Genomic DNA, 22,387 nt, shown 5'->3' with positions numbered 1-22,387 from the left:
CTGATTCACTACCATAGAATACTGTGCTCCAGACATACATTACCAGAAAAATTTTCCTTTAATTTAAGGCCAATGTATTTTATACTAGCAAACTTGTTTTGGTCAGGAGTGCCCCCTTTGCCTGTACTAGTCTTCTTTTTATGGCCTACTTGCTTCGTCCGACACTTATTTTGCTGAGAAGATAACAGATTGTGGGGTGTTGCCCACTCGTCGCTAATAGGGTGCTTAAGGAGTGCACGGTTCTCGGAGTACTATACAAGAATGCAAACAAATAACATCAGTAGTTTTATTTCTATAAAACAATTGACAATACTTAACTCTGGAGATTTACAAGTAGTAGTCGCAAACGAGGGGCGACAAGCAATATAATTTAGAGTCCTTGATATGTGAACTGTTCAGGCAAGTTGACACACGTCACTGACAGCTGACGTCCGCGATCCGGTGCCGATCTGCGCGGCCGAGGCTGGTTCTTTCTTCTTCCTTATTGTGATTTCATTCCCCTGCCAATGGAGACGTTCATGGGGGACAGTTAAAAAAGTCGACAAAAAGTAAAAAAAACACAGCTGGCGATTCGCAGAACACACAAAAAACACTGAAGTCACACACACAGGTTAAAAGTTGGCCTCAGTATTAAAAACACTCCAGAACAACACACTTTAAACCCACTTGGACCACACATGATGAAGAATAAAACTGCCATGTGGGACCTGCCGAGGGAGAGGTGTGAGAGGATGGAAAAGGAGGGGCGCAAGGTGCAGCAGGGGAAGGGGCGGGATGAAAAGAGTAGGGGCATCAGCGGGTGCACCAAGAGGCAGGAAACAGGTGGGGGCAGGAGATGAAGAGGCAAGACGAGGCAGGAGGAAGTGCAGAGACACTGTAAAGGAGCACAGGAGAGGCAGGGGGCGTAGAAGGGGGAAGCCACTCAGGAGAAGGGAGAGGAGGAGAGTGAGCCCTGAGGGGGAGGAAGGTGTAAGGTAGTGTTAAGAGTTGGTAGAAGGGCAGACGTCAGGGCGAAGCGCATCATCCAGGAGGGGTAGATGCTGGAAGTTGCATTGGGAAAAGAGGTGGAGGGTGTGGAGATGGAGAGAGGGTGGGACACAACAGTAAAGGCGCGGCAATGGGCTGGGGGTGGAGAGGAAGTTAGACACCAGGGGGTGAAGGAGATAGAGGCGGCGGACGATATATAGGGTGCAGATGTATTCAAGGAAAAGGAGAAGGTGGGGGAAGGGGATGAGGTCGTAGATAATGCGCAAGGGGGACGGAAGACGGATGCAGAAGGGGAGGTGGAATGCATGGCATTTGAGGATTCGGAGGGCTTTATAGAACCTGGGAAGGGCAGAAATCCAAGCAATGCTGGCATAACAGAGGATGGGGCGGATCAAGGATTTGTAGATGTGAAGTATAGTGGAAGGATGCAGACCCCCAGGCCCGGCCGGACAGGAGTTTCGGGAGGAGGAGTCTGTTGTGAGCTTTGTGTTGTATGGTAAGGAGATGGGTAGTCCAGGTGGGGTGGCGGTCGAGGGCGAGGGCGAGGGCGAGGCCAAGGTATTTGAGGGTAGGGGTGAGGTGGACAGGAGGACCATGAGGTAGAAATCATGGAGACGGAAAGAGTGGGTGGTGCGGCTTATGATGATCGCCTGGGTCTTGGAGGGGTTGAGTTGGAGGAACCACTGGTTGCACCAAGTGGTGAAGTAGTCAATGTTGGTTTGGAGGGTACGTTGGGACCGTTGAAGGGTAGGATAAAGGGCTAGGAATGCGGTATGATCAGCAAATTGGAGGAGATGAACAGGCAGGGGAGGTTTGGGCCCAGGCTGGCAGGAGCAGCGTTAATATTCGCTTCTTCCAGGTGTCGCTTTTGGCGCGGGTCGGTCCAATTCCACGCACCACTGGCCGATATCTGATCCCTGACTTCTCTGCTCTTGCGTTCCGCATCTTTGTTCCGGCGCTTGTAGTGCCGCCAGAACGCAAATTTCCTTCATTTCGTCTACTCCGTGGTCCCTAATTCTGATTTTAAGATGATCGTTAGTATCCTTTCTGGTACTCTTAAATACTTTCGTTTTTATGTACTCGTTAGATTGCAAAGATCCTGCAAATCTTTTTCATGTTGACAGGAGACAGTAATCAATGTCACCAGCGAGTCCTATCATTGGTGTCCTTTCATCCAAATTTTAGTTCCATCCTTCTTGCTATGGAGAAAGTATCCGTATCAACAAACGATTAATCCGACGCACGGTTACCTGGACTCCACTCGTAGGTTGTCTATCTAACATCTTCCCGAGGCAACCAAAATTTGATTTTCGACATTTCATGCAATTATTGACTGATGTTTAAATGTTCAAATGTGTGTGAAATCTTATGGAACTTAACTGCTAAGGTCATTAGTCCCTAAGCTTACACACTACTTAACCAAAATTATTCTAAGGACAAACACACACACCCATGCCCGAGGGAGGACTCGAACCTCCGCCGGGACCAGTCGCACAGTCCATGACTGCAGCGCCTTAGACCGCTCGGCTAATCCTGCGTGGCAATTATTGACTGAATATAAAAATTCAAAATGCTGTCATAATCTACTCACTAGTAAGACGTATGATCTTATATTAAACGCTTAACGTACTGACACAGGTATTACAGCTAGAAAGTGTGTACATATCGTGAGGCAGCAAACACCCAGACTGTATTCATCCAGTGTCTGAGAGTGAGAAGACTTAACGACTTCCAACAGACTTCCCACGTAACTAAAAAACTACACGACACTTTACCTCCATGACGCCCCCTCCCCCCACGCCCCTACAAAACAATGAAAGGAAAAGGAAGAAAGTTCATAACTTACTACATTTTCGCTTTCATGCATTAAAACTTCAGCATCAGGTATGACGTTTTAATTTATTATTCTTTACTAACAACTCTATTCGCGACACATTTTGCAAACAATATCTACATATATTACCGAATGTACATGCGATATTATATGTTTGTACGACTCGCAGAACAGGCGATATGATATCATAGACATTTCGATGCGTGAAAAATTAGGCTTTGCTTAAAATGGAGAGCAAATTACCCGGACTACTGTCATCTAGTGTTACAGCACATAGCGACTTTCAACCAGCTTTAAACGTAATTTCAGACCGTTTCTAACGTTTTACTCTCTTGCAAGCTTAACGTACAATCTTTGAGGATCCCAGAGATCCAGGGGTCTAAGTGGAATTTTTGACCATAATGAGTTAAGTACGGGAATGGGATGTGATAATACTAATCTGTTCGGTGGTAAAGGAATCCTAGTGATTTTATCGACAGTACGTGCCATCTAGCGTAGCCCCTTGACTACTTGGTGGATTGTAACTAAACATTGGCGCTCTAGAAGTCCAGTACCGTGAGGATCCCTTTACCACTAAACAGTGCAATAGATTCCGTTCGTGGTAGCAGAATTCAGTGCTAGTGACAAAGCGTGTCAGCACATTATCTTTCGTACAAGACTAGCTGACACGTGACCATTTGGTGCTGTGTTTAGTCACATTTGGGCGTTTCATACAAAGTAATTGTCAATAAATCTTTTGTATACAATTAATGGGAATGAGAAAGACGTACATCCTAAGCGGCAAATGTTTGGTACGTTTTGTTACAATACTATTTTCTTCTAGTTGCTTACCTATTTATATCTGGATGACAGTTTATTTATTTAATAGTAAAATTATGAAAACTTTAGATCTCTGATCAGTGTAGCAACAAACCATGAAATTGTGTATGAATTTTTTTAAAAAAGATTGTTGTTTCCAATTCCTATGACCAAGGCCGATAAAAGAAACAGTCGTGGCGATACCAATAATGACAACGAGAGTTATAATAGTAGTGGCAGTGATGCGACACTGTTGTGAGATGGTCATGATTCTGATAAAGACAGTGACTGCAATCCCTGTGATGACGATGATGAAACCAATGAGGCTCCTTCAGTTACGATACGTTTGTAAGTTGTATACGTCTGTAGCTAGATATCTAACGTGTTTATTTTTGTGTTTATATTTTAATACAATTCAAGATACCACAACGCCGTTAGCCGACATTAGAAAAACCCTGATTTAGTATAAATTATTTTTAGAGGACACAGAAGAAGAAGCACAACGAAGACCTAGTCAAATTGAGGACTTGCAGTTTGTACAGACATATAATCAGGACAGAATTTAACGTAAACTTTCACAGGCCTAATACTGAAACTGAGAACTAGCGACAGGTTACAAATAAAAATTGTACATGGTACGCCTGATGAAAGAAAGGCAGCTGAATATGAGAAAAACAATATCATTTCAGGAAGGCAGAAGCAGGAAAAGAAACCAAAAGGAAATGCAAGGAATTGACGGACGACAACCATGTTGCAAATATGCTTTGGTCTTCAAAAGATGTTGGCGACACCACATGCGACGAACTCTAAAGCCTAATATATGCGACAGTTCTGGACATACAACCGCAATATTCACAACTTAACCAGTGGTATTGCCCATATGTTTATGTGGCATGAAGGACAGGCAAGTAGGGGTTTCAAGGAGATAGCATTTTGTCTGCTGAAGTATATTCAGAGTCTTCCTCGCACTGTGAAGCACATCTCAGCCGTCAGTGGCAGCTGTGGAGGCCAGATGAAGAGCCATCTAGTAGTAAAATTGTTGTGTTATATTGTTACGAACACCCAAATTGAAACTGTTGATCACTATTTCCTCGTTTCTGGACATTCATACAATGAATGTGATCAGGACTTCGGGATCATTGAACTGCAAAGAAAGAGGAACCAGCCTGACATTTATGTACAGGAAGACTGGATGAATCTGGCTGCCACAGGATATCGAAAATTTGTTGTTACTAAAATGACGGATGAAGGCTGCATTGATCTTCAACCACTAAACCGGAACTTCGGGAACACTGTGCCAGAGACACGAGGAATGCAGGTACTTCATTTTGCAAAGGCAAACCCAAATAGCCTTTTTATAGGACAACATCAGCTGAAGGTATTCTGCCTTACCATAAACTGTCAATGAAAAAACAACGAACAGGAAATATCCCTAACCAACTTCCCAGTTTTCAATCCATTGCTATGAAGCTAAAGCTAAAATCCACAAAATATGAAGACCTCATGGAACTTGTACAATTTGTCCTACCGATACACCACCAATTTTATAAACGTTAATCGCATGAAACAAAGACTGGTGAACCATTTGCACCTAGTGCTCATGTAGATGATGATGATGATGATGATGATGTCGCTACGGACTTGGGTAAGAACATCTATGACGCAGATGGTGATTGTGATACATGTTGATAAATCTTAAACCCGAATATTTACATTTGTAAATCAATCACTACACTTCTGATGCAATAATGTATTCTGTTATAACAATAAATGTCTGTTATGGTGAGTATGTACTCTGAGCATTATTATTTTATTCTATCGTAAGCTAGAGGTAAAGGGATCTAAGTGCGTATTGTCCAATCTCTGCACCTATCAACTACAAACAGGATGTTCTACTTATTTATTATCATTGGTAGTTAAAGGCTAAGGACCTGAGCATTCGTCTGAAATGTTCGAAATGGTGAAAATCTCATGTCCCCTACTACGAAAAGCGTTGAACTTTGACTTGCGTTTTCTCGAAACTGTGATTTTGTCAGTTAGACCCCATGGACCTCTGGGGTCCTCATTTAACATGTCAAATCATTTTTAAAGTAAGCAGAATTTTCAAGCTGTTTTAAACATGGTAGTTCCAGTATTGCTGTAAATCTAGCATTAAATACAATAGTAAACCCAACATTTTATGAGAGGCTCATTATACACAACCGTAACGGCAGTCACTTCCATTACAGTTCTCATGGCAAGGACGTGTGTGCATCCATATAGTGAAATATTATGCAGTTTAAACACATTTAACACTCATTCAGTGAGACAACTCAATTCCTGCAGAACACAGAAAATCGTGGACAAGACAAGTTCTGGGTGTAAGTCCCATTTAATATTACGGGTTGAATTAGTCAATGAGAATATACTTGAACCCTCAGCTCTAATGTTACTTGACTGTGAACAGGCGGTACATCGCCTAACATCAAAAGGAACTTTTCACACTCAGAGCGAAACTAAAACATTCTGTGAGAACTATTACGAGAATCTAAACTAACCAGCGGTAAAATGCTCCTGTCGGAGCACAAAAAAGGTGAATATGTACCTCTTTAACCGACTCTGAAAGAGAAGGGGGAACCAGCCGCCTTAATCCTCAGTTCGACTTCCTCGCCAAAAACTTTCGTGTACTAACTCTATAGGTTAGTAAGCTTTTGACAGTTTATTATTTATATAGTTTGACATGGCATTTATATATTTCATATAAAAGCAATAGATAAGTGCACATAATATAAGATTAATGCCAAATCGATTGCTTTACATTTTTTTCTTATACTTTGCTCATCGATATCAATTCATCGAGAATCTTTAAGTAAATCATAGACGAGTAAAAATGTAACTACAAAAATTTTACCGAATTTGCAGTCTTTCCTGCCTTACATTATTTTTGGCAGTTATTTTAAGTTTTTTTTCAAGGACGTTAAGAGCCTTTTTAGCCCATGTTTTGCCACTGCAGTACTACTTTGGGCATATTTGAATACTTGCTAGAAGTACGGTAACAAGGTATTAGCATGTGCTGAACACTTCACGCAACGATCGGTTCATCTAAACCCATTATTACAGCTGAAGGTATGTCTCATATGCAAAGTAAAGACATTTTTAAAATCGTTGCTTAGAAAGAACGTAAATTATTTCGGCCGCAGATGAGATTATCAGCTCATACGATGATGGTATTTCATGATATTTCACGGCGTTCACATAAAGTTTTATTGGCGAAAAAAATTCATAGTGTGGTGAGCTCAGAACCTTTGCGATCACCCCAGAACCCTTTCCATGTGTTCACTACGTCAGTTACAACTACGCCTACGTCTCAGACCGGATAGGACGTTAACTTTGAACCTCTTGGTTTTGGTAATAATGTTGAAAACAGTTTCAAGGTTCTCCGAGAACATCATCTTAAGAACATACGACAAAATTTTCGATTTCCATTCAATAGAAATTATAGAAGTGGTCATCCCCACAATTTGTACTTCTGGTACCCAAAAAAATTATGTTTTTTTGAGTTATCTTGGTAACAGATAAACATTTTCGAAACGGGAAAATGACGTTTGTAGATGAATGTCTAGAGAATATACAGCTGAAATATGAGGCATTTGCTACCGATAGTTATTTAGATGATAACGGGCCCACGGTGCATAAACGGCTGTAAACCGTTTCTTCGGTATTTCCGCAGGAAACGTCCATACACATACGGTGCCTTTGAAAGCCACCTATGGCCAACATGGAGCACACCTAATGCAAAAGAACCAAGCGTTTTGCTCGGTTTGTCTGGACTGCAGGAAGGGTGTAACGTTAATGTTTTACCATGTTCTGTAAGATAGCCACTTACGCCCGTTCGACCAATAGGTGAACAAACGATCGCAAGGCCAGGGGCTATCCAAAACAGTTTACCCTTATCTCTATGATCAATAGAACCCGAGGTATGACCCCCTGAAAAAATAGCAGTATTTTTTTCCGCGTGTCTTTTGCGAATATATGTTGTGCACTGAACGATAATAAAAATAATAATAGTAGTAATGTTGCGTCGACGTTTACTCATGAAACCATACAAAATTCAGCTGCTACAAGCTCTTCGTGAAGGCGACAAACAACAACGTGTGGAGTTCTGTAATTTCATTCGTAGCAAGATGGCAGTTTTCTTGCACGCTTATTTAGTGAGGAGGCAACATTCCATTCAAATGGAAAGGTGAACCGTCATAATATGAGAATAAAAGATACGTAACAACCACATGAAGTTGTACAATATGAGAGGGACAAAATTTAATCTGATTCGTGCAGTTTCACCGGAAAAGATATATCTTTTCTTTGCCGAGAACACAGTTACAGGAAGGACACATCTCTATATGCTCGAGGACTTTGTTTTACCACAGTTGGAGACTGATTCGAATGAGTTCATTTACCTACAGGATGGAGCACCACCACACTGGCATCTGGAAATGCGGGAATTTTTAAACCAAAGTATTACTAAACGATGGATCGGTCGCACTGGACCAAATGATTCAACCATAAAATACTGGCCTCAAAGGACACCGAACCCGACTGTATGTGATTACTTCTTCTGGGCGTTTATAAAAGACTCTTTATGTGCCTCCGTTACCAACAACAATGAATGTACTGAGACAACGCTTAACAGCAACTGTGGAAGCTGTTACTCAAGATATGCTCGCTGCAGTGTGGGAACAACCTGAATACGGCATTGACATATGCCGTGCATCTGAAGGGGGGCATCACGAACTCGTATGAAAAGGTACGAAAAAATAATTTGTTTCCCGTTCATCAAAAAACAAAACTCATTATATATAGAATGAAATTTTCACTCTACAGCGGAGTGTGCGCTGATATATAACTTCCTGGCAGATTAAAACTGTATGCCGGACCGAGACTCGAACTCGGGACCTTTGCCTTTCGCGGGCAAGTGCTCTACCAACTTTTTTTGTTTTTTGTTTTTTTTTTCGTAATCTCATTTTGTTCGTTATTGTTCGTTTCAATTGTTCGTGGCGGACGTCACCTGACGCACATTGAAGTTCGTTATTGATCCATTCACTCAGTTTTTTTATTACAGAGGACAGCTAACCCCCTGACTGAACACGCTGAGCTACCGTACCGGCAAAATTTAGGCAGTGGCGGGGATCGAACCCGGGAACGAAACCAACTGAGCTACCCAGGCACGACTCACGGCCCGTCGTCACAGCTGTAATTCCGCCAGTACCTCGTCTCCTACCTTCCATACTTTACAGAGGCTCTCCTGCGAACGACAGTTTTTATCTGTCAGGAAGTTTTATATCAGCGCACACTCCGCTGTAGAGTGAAAATTTCATTCTAGAAACATACCCCAGTCTGTGGCTAAGTAAGCCATGTCTCCGCAATATCCTTTCTTTCAGGAGTGCTAGTTCTGCAAGGTTCGCAGGAGAATTTCTGTAAAGTTTGGAAGGTAGGAGACGAGGTACTGGTGGAAGCAAAGCTGTGAGGACGGGGCGTGAGTCGTGCTTGGGTAGCTCAGTTGGTAGAGCACTTGCCCGCGAAAGGCAAAGTTCCCGAGTTCGAGTCTCGGTCCGGGACACAGTTTTAATCTGCCGGGAAGTCTCATTGTACAGGGTGTTACAAAAAGGTACGGCCAAACTTTCAGGAAACATTCCTCACACACAAAGAAAGAGAATATGTTATGTGGACAAGTGTCCGGAAACGCTTACTTTCCATGTTAGAGCTCATTTTATTACTTCTCTTCAAATCACATTAATCATGGAATGGAGACACACAGCAACAGAACGTACCAGTGTGAATTCAGACACTTTGTTACAGGAAATATTCAAAATGTCCTCCGTTAGAGAGGATACATGCATCCACCCTCCGTCGCATGGAATCCCTGATGCGCTGATGCAGCCCTGGAGAATGGCGTATTGTGTCACAGCCGTCCACAATACGAGCACGAAGAGTCTCTACATTTGGTACCGGGGTTGCGTAGGCAAGAGCTTTCAAATGCTCCCATAAATGAAAGTCAAGAGGGTTAAGGTCAGGAGAGCGTGGAGGCCATGGAATTGGTCCGCCTCTACCAATCCATCGGTCACCGAATCTGTTGTTGAGAAGCGTACGAACACTTCGACTGAAATGTGCAGGAGCTCCATCGTGCATGAACCACATGTTGTGTCGTACTTGTAAAGGCACATGTTCTAGCAGCACAGGTAGAGTATCCCGTATAAAATCATGATAACGTGCTCCATTGAGCGTAGTTGGAAGAACAAACTAAAATGAGCTCTAACATGGAAATAACCCGTTTCCCGACACATGTCCACATAACATCTTTTCTTTATTTGTGTGTGAGGAATGTTTCCTGGGTTCGATTCCCGGCGGGGTCAGGGATTTTCTCTGCCTCGTGAAAACTGGCTGTTGTGTGATGTCATTAGGTTAGTTAGTTTTAAGTAGTTCTAAGTTCTAGGGGACTGATGACCATAGATGTTAAGTCCCATAGTGCTCAGAGCCATTTGAACCATTTTTGAATGTTTCCTGAAAGTTTGGCCGTACCTTTTTGTAACACCCTGTATATGTTTATTAGGTTCAGTAGTATAGAGGTGCCAAATCGGATGATTCTTTTTGATACACTCTGTATATGGAACAATTCAGCCTATCACTACAGACAGGCACGTATTTTTGTGGCTGGCTGTGTGCTGCCTTTAATGACGGTGTCAAAAAGTAACTCTTGACTGAGTTGTTCTACATGCAGGCATCTTTTTCCTGCCTCCGGACTGCACATTTCGTGGTCCGCCGGGGAGGAGTGAGGCGGTGCTGAGCTGCGCTTCCCGGCGGTCCTTCACACTGCAGGTCAGTGCACGGACGCAGCCACCGAGTGACGTAATCGCGTTTCGTCTGCGTTCCCCAGGGCACCGCACTAGCGCCTAGTGTACGACAAGTAATAGCGAGGAAGGTAACACAGTCCCCTACCTTCGCCTCCTACACACTGGAGCGACTCGGCGTTACGTGACTGTAATCAAGTGAAAGGGACAATGTAAGAAGGCACGGAGCGCTGGTTCACTTGTCCGACAGCAAAAATTACGTCGACTATCGCAGTGGTTCGAAGCGCCAACGTTACAGGTTGTAATGAATCATTTACCGCTACAATCAGTGCCAAATGAAGTTTAAATACAACAGCAACGCCCAATAAATACACCCATGAACAACTGAATTAGCTGATAACTGAAATAAAACGCTTCAGCTGCCAGTTACCTTATATTTTTATTCCCGCAACCGGTTTCGACCCAACAAAGAGTCATTTTCAAGAGTTTGTGACTACAGAAGCGGGTCTTCGAATCGTTAAAAATATAATGAGGAACATAATACTCCGGGTTTTCAAATGGTTCAAATGGCTCTGAGCACTATGGGGCTTAACATCCGAGGGTATCAGTCCCCTAGAACTTAGAACTACTTAAACCTAACTAACCTAAGGACATCACACAGACCCATGCCCGAGGTAGGAATCGAACCTGCGACCGTAGCGGTCGCGCGGTTCCAGACTGAAGCGCCTAGAACCGCTCGGCCGGAATGTTGGAATCGGTAAAAACTTAATGAGGAACATATCACTCGAAATATTCCATGTTCAATAGGAAGGACAGTTGCGACAGTAAAAAATCTTTATTCACAGATGTCCTGTTTCGCAAATTACATTTGCATCTTCAGGGCCGGCCGGAGTGGCCGAGCGGTTCGAGGCGCTACAGTCTGGAACCGCGCGACCGCTACGGTCACAGGTTCGAACCCTGCCTCGGGCATGGATGTGTGTGATATTCTTAGGTTAGTTAGGGTTAAGTAGTTCTAAGTTCTAGGGGACTGATGACCTCAGAAGTTAAGTCCCATACTACTCAGAGCCATTTGAACCATTTTACATCTTCAGGTGTTCATAGTCAATCCGCAGAAGCGATGTGTTTAAAGGCTGAAAGAAGCACGTTCCTCAACATTTTCATCAAAGTGTTCAAAATTTCTAACTCGAAAGTTTGGGAACGTCCATAAATAGAAAAAGGCGGCCAGCGCCATCCCGAAACCTCCAGTATAGAAAGTCTGGGGAAGAAACGTAGCTGTTGCAGGTATTAAAACGACACAACACTAGCATACCCATGCACAGCACGTGGATCTTCATAAGTTGTCTTCTGGCCAAGAATATCACCATTATAAGTGGATCAGGATGAAATTAATTAGAGAAGACTCTGTAAATCCATCGTTAACAATTAGGTGTACCTTGTTTTAGTGGGACCACTACAAAAAAGGCTAAAAACCGGAATAAAAGGTAGTGAGCAGGCAAGTAAAAAGTATGCAAACGTAACTAGTCACGAAAGCGTCATGTTGTAATATTATCCGTGGACTGCAATATGACACAGGAAGTTGTACTAAAACTTACATTGAGTGTTTATACTGAGATCAGCACGGTCACACTAAACGTTTCATTCGTCGCATTCAGTTGGAGTAAAATTTGGCGATGTTTCAGGAAGGCTAGACAACGGGAAAACATGTTAATTAGTGTACTGTTGAATGGGTCATTTTCACGCATAATCGTAATGATACTCTTACTGCGCATTTATATGCTAGAAGCTAACCGTTTACATGATTCTTTCTTTTTGTAATATAGCCGTGAATTAGCAATTCCTACCCTCCACAAATTTCATATTACGTATGCAGAAATTATTCTAAGGAAAAGACGGAGTTGTCAAAGGGAAGCCCTTTCAGTTTGTTTGCAAGCTGAACTTTGGTATCTGTCAGACATTTTATATCGTCGGGAAGGTGATCAAACATTTTGGTGGTAGCGTTGCGAACCCCTTATTTTGCTAAAGATGATCTTAATGGAAAATAATGGATGTCAACTTTTCATCCGGAAGCCGACCGCTGTGACCGAGCGGTCCAAGGCGCTTCAGTCCGGAACCGCGCTGTTGCTACGGTCGCATGTTCGAATCCTGCCTCGGTTATGGATGTGTGTGATATAATTGAGTTAGTTAAGTTTAAGTAGTTCTAAGTCTAGGCAACTGATGATCTCAGATGTTAAGAGTCTCATAGTGCTTAGAGCCATTTTTCATCCGGAATTGCAATTATTTACATCGTTGTTCCTTTCGACCTGTTGTGGCTTATATATGGAAGCATACGTGTAGTATTTTTCCCCTTATTCGTATCCCAATGGAACAGGATAGGCAGTTAAGTAGAGGAGTCCTATAAAAAGGCTGTAACTGTCGAAAGTCGTAGATTTTGAGTGTCATGGTTCACCGGGTGAATCAAAGACTAAATTTGGGTGTAGATAAATGGCGATTTTTTTCGCTACAATCTGTTATTTTTTATCGTCAGGGCGGCAAGGCTATGAGTAACCGTTGAGTGCTCGTAGCGGTGAAAACTCGGTAAACGGAAGTCCAGAGCAGTGATTGTTGAAGTGTGGCGTTCGACTCCCAGGGGTCGAGGGGGGGGGGGGGGCGTGAATGACGTACAAGGGGCGCGGCATATTAAAAATAATCTTACTAACAACAATTACGTTTATCTTCCCTTAGATCAAAGATGATGTCGCTGATCTGGATTGAATTTCTCCCGAAGTCAATGTTAACGCCATACGCAGTCGACGATAATGAAACCGCAGTCACATTTATTAGCATTGTTGTGGGCTGCAATGTGACCGTGGCTGCAGACTAAAACTGTCGCTTGCAGTGCAGGTTTTGGCACGTGCATCTTAGTCTTCCAGGCATCACAAGGAAGACTTAACCAGCGCTTCCTGGTTGGTGACTGACGTGAAGATGCCAGTGGTCCATCAACTGGCGGAGGGACGGAGATACACCAAAGGCGTAAACGAGAAGCTATGATGAGAACTATTTATTGCTAGGCTTCACGAAAATTCTATAATCAATAGTCAAGAATGTCCATAGTGTATAATTTGATAAACCGTTTTAGCTGCTGATGACATGGCGCCTAACAAATGAAAGACACATCTTGAAACTAAAATTGCTGAGTTAGCGGGAAAACCAAAAGCATTTTTTGTCTGGAAACTAAATTTTTATTGCCTTTCCAGAAAAACATTGCGAAAATGACGAATATGACTTCTAATGACCCTTTAAGGGGGGTAGGACGTCAAACTGGCCGACTTTGAGCAGGAGAGGTACCACAGGACATTTTAATTTCCACTGTCTATACTTTTACAAATAAATTCATAAGACTTTGTCAGCATGGTCAGGAAGGGTTCAGCATTCACGCTCATAGCAGTGGAAGTTCAAAAATATAACAAAATATATATATTTTTTGTTTACATGTGAAATGTCATGATTTTTTCACTTACTATGGCTGCATTCGTTGCTATAGGTACACTTTTCTTCAGAAGTAAGAGAGAATCTTCGATGAATTTTGCACAGTATACAAACCATACTTGCTGGTGTATGGAACTCTAGAATTTTCGAAATTTATTAAAAACTGTGATAAAAATGGAGATAAGTAACCATAAAATTTGAGTTTTTTCTAAACATGAAATTTAAAATGTAACAGCTCCTTCATTTTTCATTAATTAAATAAATTTTAGAGTTAAATACACTGGTAAGTATGGTTTGTGTGCTGTGCAAAATTCATCTAAGAATATATCTTTACCGAGCGAGGTGGCGCAGTGGTTAGACACTGGACTCGCATTCGGGAGGACGACGGTTCAATCCCGCGTCCGGCCATCCTGATTTAGGTTTTCCGTGATTTCCTTAAATCACTCCAGGCAAATGCCGGGATGGTTCCTCTGAAAGGGCACGGCCGACTTCCTTCCCCATCCTTCCCTAATCCGATGAGACCGATAACCACGCTGTCTGGTCTCCTTCCCCAAACCAACCAACCAACCAACCAATATATCTTACTTGTGAAGAAAAGTGTACCTATAGCAACAAATGCTGCCAATAGTAAGTGAAAAAATGATGAAATTTCATATGTAAAAAAATTTATTTTGTTATACTTTTGAACTTACAGTACATTGCTATGAGTTTGAATCCTGAATCCTTCCTGGCCGTGTTGACAAAGTTTTATGAACTTATTTGTAAAAGTATAGACAGTGGAAATTAAAGTGTCGTGTGGTGCCTCTCCTGCTCCAAGTCGGCCCGTTTGACGTCCTACCCCCCTTAACCTCTCACTAAATTTCAAATAGGATTGCTAAATGCTAGAAATCGCACACGGTGGCAGGAACTCTGCTTTTACTAACAACGATTCATATAGTACCAAGAATGTCTGGTGAGCCATTTGGTCTCTAATAACAAAGTGCGTAGAAGAATTTTAGACATTTCTGATGATTTACTCGAGCAGTTAATTGATAAATTGCGTAACAATTGTATTGAAATTCAAGTAGACGAAGGACTGATATTCATAAACACGCTTATTTGATTGCCTATGTTCGTTTCGTTGTAGAGTTAAACAATCGACAGGAATTGCTTCTCTGTGAGCCGATAGTGAAAACAGCTACAGCTCAAAGCCTTTTTGACTCGACGGATACTTTTTTAAAGTCAAAACGGAATCTCATGGAATAGGTGCACTGGAATATGCACAGATGAAACTCGATCAATCTCTGGAATTCGTGGTGGATTGCGGTCGAAAGTTAAAGCTGTAGCTCCTGATGCAATATGGTGTCATCGCATGATAGAAATGGAGGCTCTGGCCCGAGCTTAGTCCACATCTTCATGAATGCCTCAAGCGCTGATAAAACAGCTAATATTATTAAGGCAAAATCTATAAATTCAAGACTTTTAAACTGCTATATGAGGTGATGGGTGCGGCACACACTCAGTTCCTCTTTTTTAGTACTGCGCGGTGACTTTCAAGTACCAAAGCACTAAAAAGAATGTTTGATCTGAGGAATGAGATTTCTGTTCCTTAAAGGAGAAAAGTCACTCTGGCACACTGTTTCAGTAACGGGGATTTTCTTTTGAAAATGTCTTATTTACTGACACTGTTGAGAAAATAAATATTCTTGACACTTCAAGGTAATCGGTCGCCGCGCGGGATTAGCCGAGAGGCCTCAGGCGCTGCAGCCATGGACTGTGCGGCTGCTCCCGGCGGAGGTTCGAGTCCTCTCTCGGGCATGGGTGGGTGTGTTTGTCCTTAGGATAATTTAGGTTAAGTAGTGTGTAAGCTTAGGGACTGATGACCTTAGCAGTTAAGTCCCATAAGATTTCACACACTTTTGAACATTTGGTAATCGGTCATCTATAGTGTCTTGGAACGGACAAGTGAAGGCGTTCATAAAGAAATTAGAGATGTGGCAAAACCGGTTGGGAAGATGATGCTAGATGTCTTCCCTAGTCTAGTGTCACTCTTAGAGGGCACAGATAATCCGGTACTTCCAATAGAGACAAAAGCCTACTACTTCATCATCTTGTCACACTAAAAGTTCACTTCGAAAAGTATTTCAATGACGATTTTCATAAATCTGATTGGATTAAAAATCCGTTCAAAAATGTTGCTGGACCGTCAGATCCAAGCATAAGAGCATGAACAACGTATCGATAACATTTGTAATACTTCACTGAAGTATAGATGTAATATAACTTGCCTTTTTGGAGTTTTGGGTACATATTACCAAAGAATTCCCAATGTCGGGCCAAAATGCAATGAAGATCCTGACAACTGTTGCAACAGCATACTTGTGCGACACTGACTTTTGAGCTTTGGCAGGTATGGAGTCGAACTACCGCTCAAAAGTTAAATGCAAGCAAACAACATCGAGTGGCTTTTTCTGCTATTACACTACATCTTGACAAATTTTCTTCTCAAAAGCTGGCTCATCCATCGCAATGAACATCGTAATTTAATTTTTTAATGCTTTTGTAATCCCTGATCGCTGATTTCTATACACTGTTCATTTCTTATTTTCTTAAGTAATCAAAATGTGGTAAAGATAGACAATTTTTTACTATTGCGTTATAGTTTTTCATATACTTTTGGTTTCTGATGCGTAAAATGCTTCTAAATCGAATTTGGCAGAAAGGCAAAGAAAATATAAAAATTTAATATTTTTATCAATAAAATATACGGGGGGGGGGGGGCTGCACTATCTTTTTCGTCAAGAGAAAGGGGGGGGGGGGGCAGAGGGAAAAAGTTTGAGAACCACAGAAATAACAGTCAGTACCGAGTACGAAGGTCGTCAGGAAGGTGGAGTGACGTCGCTAAACGCGGTAATTTAACTGAATTACAACAGTGCTGGCTGCGGACATCTCCAGAAGCCCATTAAGTTCGCCTGGAGGAGTTTCATAATGCACTGCGTAACACCTTAACACTCAAACGGAGAGGTTACACAGCGCTGACTTAATACAACATTCAAGGCCATCATTGACTTCCAAACAAGGCCATGGAAATTTTACTGCAGCGCATTACCCATGAATATTCCAGTCGCGTCACAGAAAACTGAGGAGGCGCCACACCTGTAAAGCGTCTACTCGACGGAGATGGTGAGTCTGGCATATGAAAGGGGTCCAGTTCTGGAACAATCTCTCGCCCCCTTCCACTCCCGCCACCTTCCAGTCTCTCCCCCCCCCCCCAAAAAAAGAAACCAATTGGTTATAAGAATATGCAGCGGGAAAAAATTTTTTTTACTCTGGAGGGCATTCGAGGCGATGTTGTTGAACTTGGCGTAAATGATGTAGTAGAGCAGGCTTGTAGTAGGCCACGAGCATGAGTTTCATTCATGGTAGTCCCCCGGCCGAAGCAGCATCATGTGAGTTATTAGCTTTTGTAAATTACACCATATCATCATTACTATTTTAGGAATCAGACCGTTTAATGACAAATTGACTAATTTAGCCCGTAAAGTTGCTGTACTTTTCTTTCTTTTTCAGGTATGTGATTCTATCCCTAGCCAGAAACACCAATTACCTGTAGGATAGACGAAACGTTTTCGTTCTGATACTACACAACGTTTATGCTTGGACCTGTCAAGAAATGGTCTGCTTGGCTATGACTAGTTATTTGAGCTGCGCCTGATTATCTGACGGAAAGCCGACGACAATCATTGATCTCTATAGCCTGTGACCTTTCATTTCTTTTCCGGTTGCCGGCCGCGGTGGTCTAGCGGTTCTAGGCGCTCAGTCCGGAATCGCGCAGCTGCTGCGGTCGCAGGTTCGAATCCTGCCTCGGGCATGGATGTGTGTGATGTCCTTAGGTTAGTTAGGTTTAAGTAGTTCTAAGTTCTAGGGGACTGATGACCTCAGATGTTAAGTCCCATAGTGCTCAGAGCCATCTTTTTCAGTTATTGGAAGTGTCTTACGCGAACGAGACGAAATGTCTTGGGGCCAGCAATGTAATATTGCCAGCTGGTGCAACATCGACGTAGGTGCCAGTGACTTATTTTACAGGAAAAATACTGCAATGAAACTGTAAGTAATACATAGAAGAAAATTATTTTTCAGGACTGGTTTAAGTAAATGAAAATTAGACATAATCATGACGAATAATTGAGCGTTCGAATTATCTGCTTCATTGAAACAGTATAATTAAACCTTAGGAAACTTAAATTAGTTGGGCGTTTTAGGGCGCCATGTCACGGATAGCGCGGCTCCTCCCGCCGGAGGTTAGAGTCTTCCCTCGGGCATTGGTAAATTTGGAAAATTGTGGTAAGGTCTTATGGGACCAAACTGCTGAGGTCATCGGTCCCTAGGCTTACGCAGTACTTAATCTAACCTAAACTAACTTATGCTAAGGGCAAAACACACACACACACACATGACCGAGAGGGGACTCGAACCCCCGACGGGGAGAGCCCCGCGAACCGTGACAAGGCGCCTAGACCGTACGGCTACCCCGCGTGGCGGGCTTTGTTGTGTGTGTTGTTGGTGGCATAAGTTAGTTTAAGTAGTGTATAAGTCTAGAAAGCGATGACCTGCGCTGTTTGGTCCTTTACGAATTGACACAGATTTAAACATTTTTTAATTTAGCTCTTTCTAGGAAATATTAAAAATTATATGATAACAAGAAGGTCTAAACTCCAACAATGGTTTTACTTCATTTAGTTACTGTATCTGCAACAGGGAATTATAGAAGCAAAATAATTATAAGTAAACTTAAAAAATTTATTTTCTCTTGTTATTCTCGTATTTTTTAGGTGAGAAACAACTTTTCCAACACAAATTTCGCACACATAACAAACAAATATCTGACTACATCATGTAGGCACCACAACACAAAGAAATCACGAATCATTAACAAATCTGGAGTATGTGAACTAACAAAATTCCACTCCAGGGGGACACATGTATAAATAACACCGAAAATCGTAACAACAAATGAGTATTTAACCTCATGAAACTTCTGCTCAAAAAGCGATTCCTCAGCTAAAAAACTTAACAATAACAAGAAAAAATACAATTTAAGAACATATTTGTAACTGCTATATCTACATCTACATCCATACTCCGCAAGCCACCTGACGGTGTGTGGCGGAGGGTGCCTGGAGTACCTCTATCGGTTCTCCCTTCTATTCGTCTCGTATTGTTCGTGGAAAGAAAGATTGTCGGTATGCCTCTGTGTGGACTCTAATCTCTCTGATTTTATCCTCATGGTCTCTTCACGAGATGTACGCAGGAGGGAGCAATATACTGCTTGACTCCTCGGTGAAGGTGTGTTCTCGAAGCTTCAACAAAAGCCCATACCGAGCTACTGAGCATCTCTCTTGCAGAGTCTTTCACAGGAGTTTATCTATCATCTCCGTAACGCTTTCGCGATTACTAAATGACCCTGATAGAGGGTGTTTCCGTAAGAGGGTGCAAAAATTTAACAGGTCATAGAGTCTGTTCCACTCAACAATGTGAGGTAGGGATCCTGGAGCGGAGAAGCCAATCAAGGAGATAATAGGAATAAAATCACATTGCTGTGTACTTTTTTATTTTTATTAGTTACAGGTAAATGAAGTATCTTACAAAATGTGCAGTAACTGACGGCCATCAACCTCAATGCAAGCATGACAAGATTCTGACGCACTCTGGCAGATTCCCCTCGTCTGTTTTGAATCACATCATAGGCAGCTAAAATTCTAGCAACTAGTTCATACTCCGTATCCATTGGAGCCATACACAAGTGACTTTAGATAGCCCCATAGGAAATAATGAAGGCGATTCAGGTCAGGTGATCTCGCAGGCCATGAAATAGGGCCTCCTCCTCCAATCCAGCGACCAGGAATACACAACTGAGATGGTTGCGGACATGCACACCGACGTGAGACGGTGGTCCGTCATGTTGTATCCACATACTCCCACGGACAGCCAATGGTACTTCTCCAACAACTCAGGCAACGCTCCTTGCACGAGCCTCAAGTACCAGCGACCATTCACACAGCCAGGTAGAGGATATGGCTCGTCCTCCTCGTTTCCTTGCAGGGGATAAAGAATGTACATGTAAATAAACAGCACAGTACCTGTAAACTTGTACGCATGTTAGTTGTAAGTAAGCTGCAAAACAGTAATGCTCACAAAGTGGTAGACAAGTTTACTTCCATATTTTGTTAAGCTGGCTTCACCGGCCCCAGGTTCCCAACCTCAAATTGTTCATTGGAGCACTCTCTATGACATGTCACATTTTTGCGCTATTTTACGGAAACACCCTGCCTATCGTAGTTTTTAGGCTATATACACAAAGAAAACATGTAATACAGGCCATTGAAGATGCTTCACAAATAAAAGGAGAGAAGCGCGCATGGCAAGAAGACAAAACGCCTTTCATTCAGAAGCAAAGATTGAATAAATCTCCAATTATTTTTAAGCGACTAAGTAACGGCGAAAAATACATAGCGTGACGACACATGATAAGGTTTACAAAATCCAAGAGAAAGGCGGTCTAAGATTTATCCAGCTTTTGTTCAACTACGTCGTTGACGAAGTATGACTACTTCAGCTGTAGAGCGATAGCGGAAAGTAATCGACCAAGTTATTGTTAAAGTGAGAACCGTGAAATAACTGGGAAAGATCAAGGAAACTGTTATTGACAATCCGCACAAGAGTACGAAACCAGTCCTTTTACACTGATGTACCAAAGAAACCGGCACAGGCATGCGTATTCAATTGCAGAGATATGTAAACAGGCAGAATAAGGCGCTACGGTCGGCAACGCAGTTGTTAGATCGTTTACTGCTGCTACAATGGCAAGTTATCTAGATTTAAGTGAATTCGAACGTGGTGTAATAGTCGTCGCACGAGCGATAGGACACAGCATCACCGGGATAGAAATGATATTTTGGTTCAAAATGGTTCAAATGGCTCTGAGCACTTAACTTCTGAGGTCATCAGTCCCCTAGAACTTAGAACTACCTAAACCTAACTAACCTAAGGACATCACACACATCCATGCCCGAGGCAGGATTCCAACCTGTGACCGCAGCGGTCGCGCGGTTCCAGCCTGTAGCGCCTAGAACCGCTCGGCCACCCCGGCCGGCAAGTGGGATTTTCCCGTACGAACATTTCACTAGTGTACCGTGAATATCAGGAATCTGGTAAAACACCATATCTCCGACATTGCTGCGGCCGGAGAAAGATCCCGCAAGAACGAGGCTAACGATGACTGAGGAGAACCGTTCAACGTGACACAAGTGCAGTCCCTCCGCAAATTTCTGCTGGGCCATCAACGAGTGTCAGCGTGCGAACCATTCAACGAAACATCATCGTGTACGCTTGATGACTGGAGGTCACAAAGCTTTATGCTTCGCCTGGGCACGCCAGCACCGACATTCGACTGTCGATGACTGGAAACATGTCTCCTGGTAGACAAGTCTCGTTTCAAATTGTGTTGAGCGTACGGACGTGTACGGGTATGGAGACAGCCTTATGAAGTCATGGACCCTGCATGTCAGCAGGGTACTGTTGAAGCGGGTGGAGGCTTTGTAATAGTGTGGGGTTTGTGCACTTGGAATGATACGGGACCCCTGATACATCTAAATACGACTATAACAGGTGACACATACGTAAGCATCCTGTCTGATCACCTACATCCATTCATGTCCATTGTGCATTCCGACGGACTTGGGCAGTTCCAGCAGGACAGTGCTACGCCCCTGACGTCCAGAATTGGTACAGAGTGGCTCCAGGAACACTCTTCTGAGTTTAAATACTTCCGCTGGCCACCAGACTCCCCAGACATGAACATTATTGAGTATATCTGAGATTCCTTGCAACGTGCTGTTCACAAGAGATCTTCACCCCTCGTACTCTTACGGATTTATGGACAACGCTGCAGGATTCATGGTGTCCATAACCTCGAGCACTACTTCAGACATAAGTCGAGTCCATGCCACGTTACGTTGCGGAACATTTGCTTGCGCGCGGGGGCCCTACACGATATTAGGTATGTGTACGAGTATCTTTGGCTCTTCAATGTAGTTCCTGTATACGAGCATACATCCATCCTACTGGCTTTGTGATAATACAGCTAGTCACAGAATGCCGACGAAGCAGTCTGTGCCTCTTACTGGAACATTAACAGCAATTACAACGTTTGCTTTTCGCTGAAGAAGTGAATAAGGATGAAAACCAGGCAGACAAAACATGTCTCCCTTATCTTGCCACAAACGAGCTTGTTCATATTAGGTGGGGCATAAAGCGAATTTGGAGAGGGCTGGGAATCTTACTGCCTTCACATAAAATCTGAACAGATTTCAGTGGAAGCGAGGACATCGATCTGAACCCTCTTTGACACAGGCAGCTTTGTACAAGATCTTGAGACGCTGCGTGTACATCGTAACGTACATGATCATTCCGAAGGATTGAGGATCGAACGTAAGACTTG

The sequence above is a fragment of the Schistocerca gregaria genome, chromosome 1 (assembly GCF_023897955.1).
Source record: "Schistocerca gregaria isolate iqSchGreg1 chromosome 1, iqSchGreg1.2, whole genome shotgun sequence".
Lineage (NCBI taxonomy): Eukaryota > Metazoa > Arthropoda > Insecta > Orthoptera > Acrididae > Schistocerca > Schistocerca gregaria.
The sequence above is the reverse complement of the archived record's forward strand: the minus strand, read 5'-3'. Positions refer to the sequence as shown.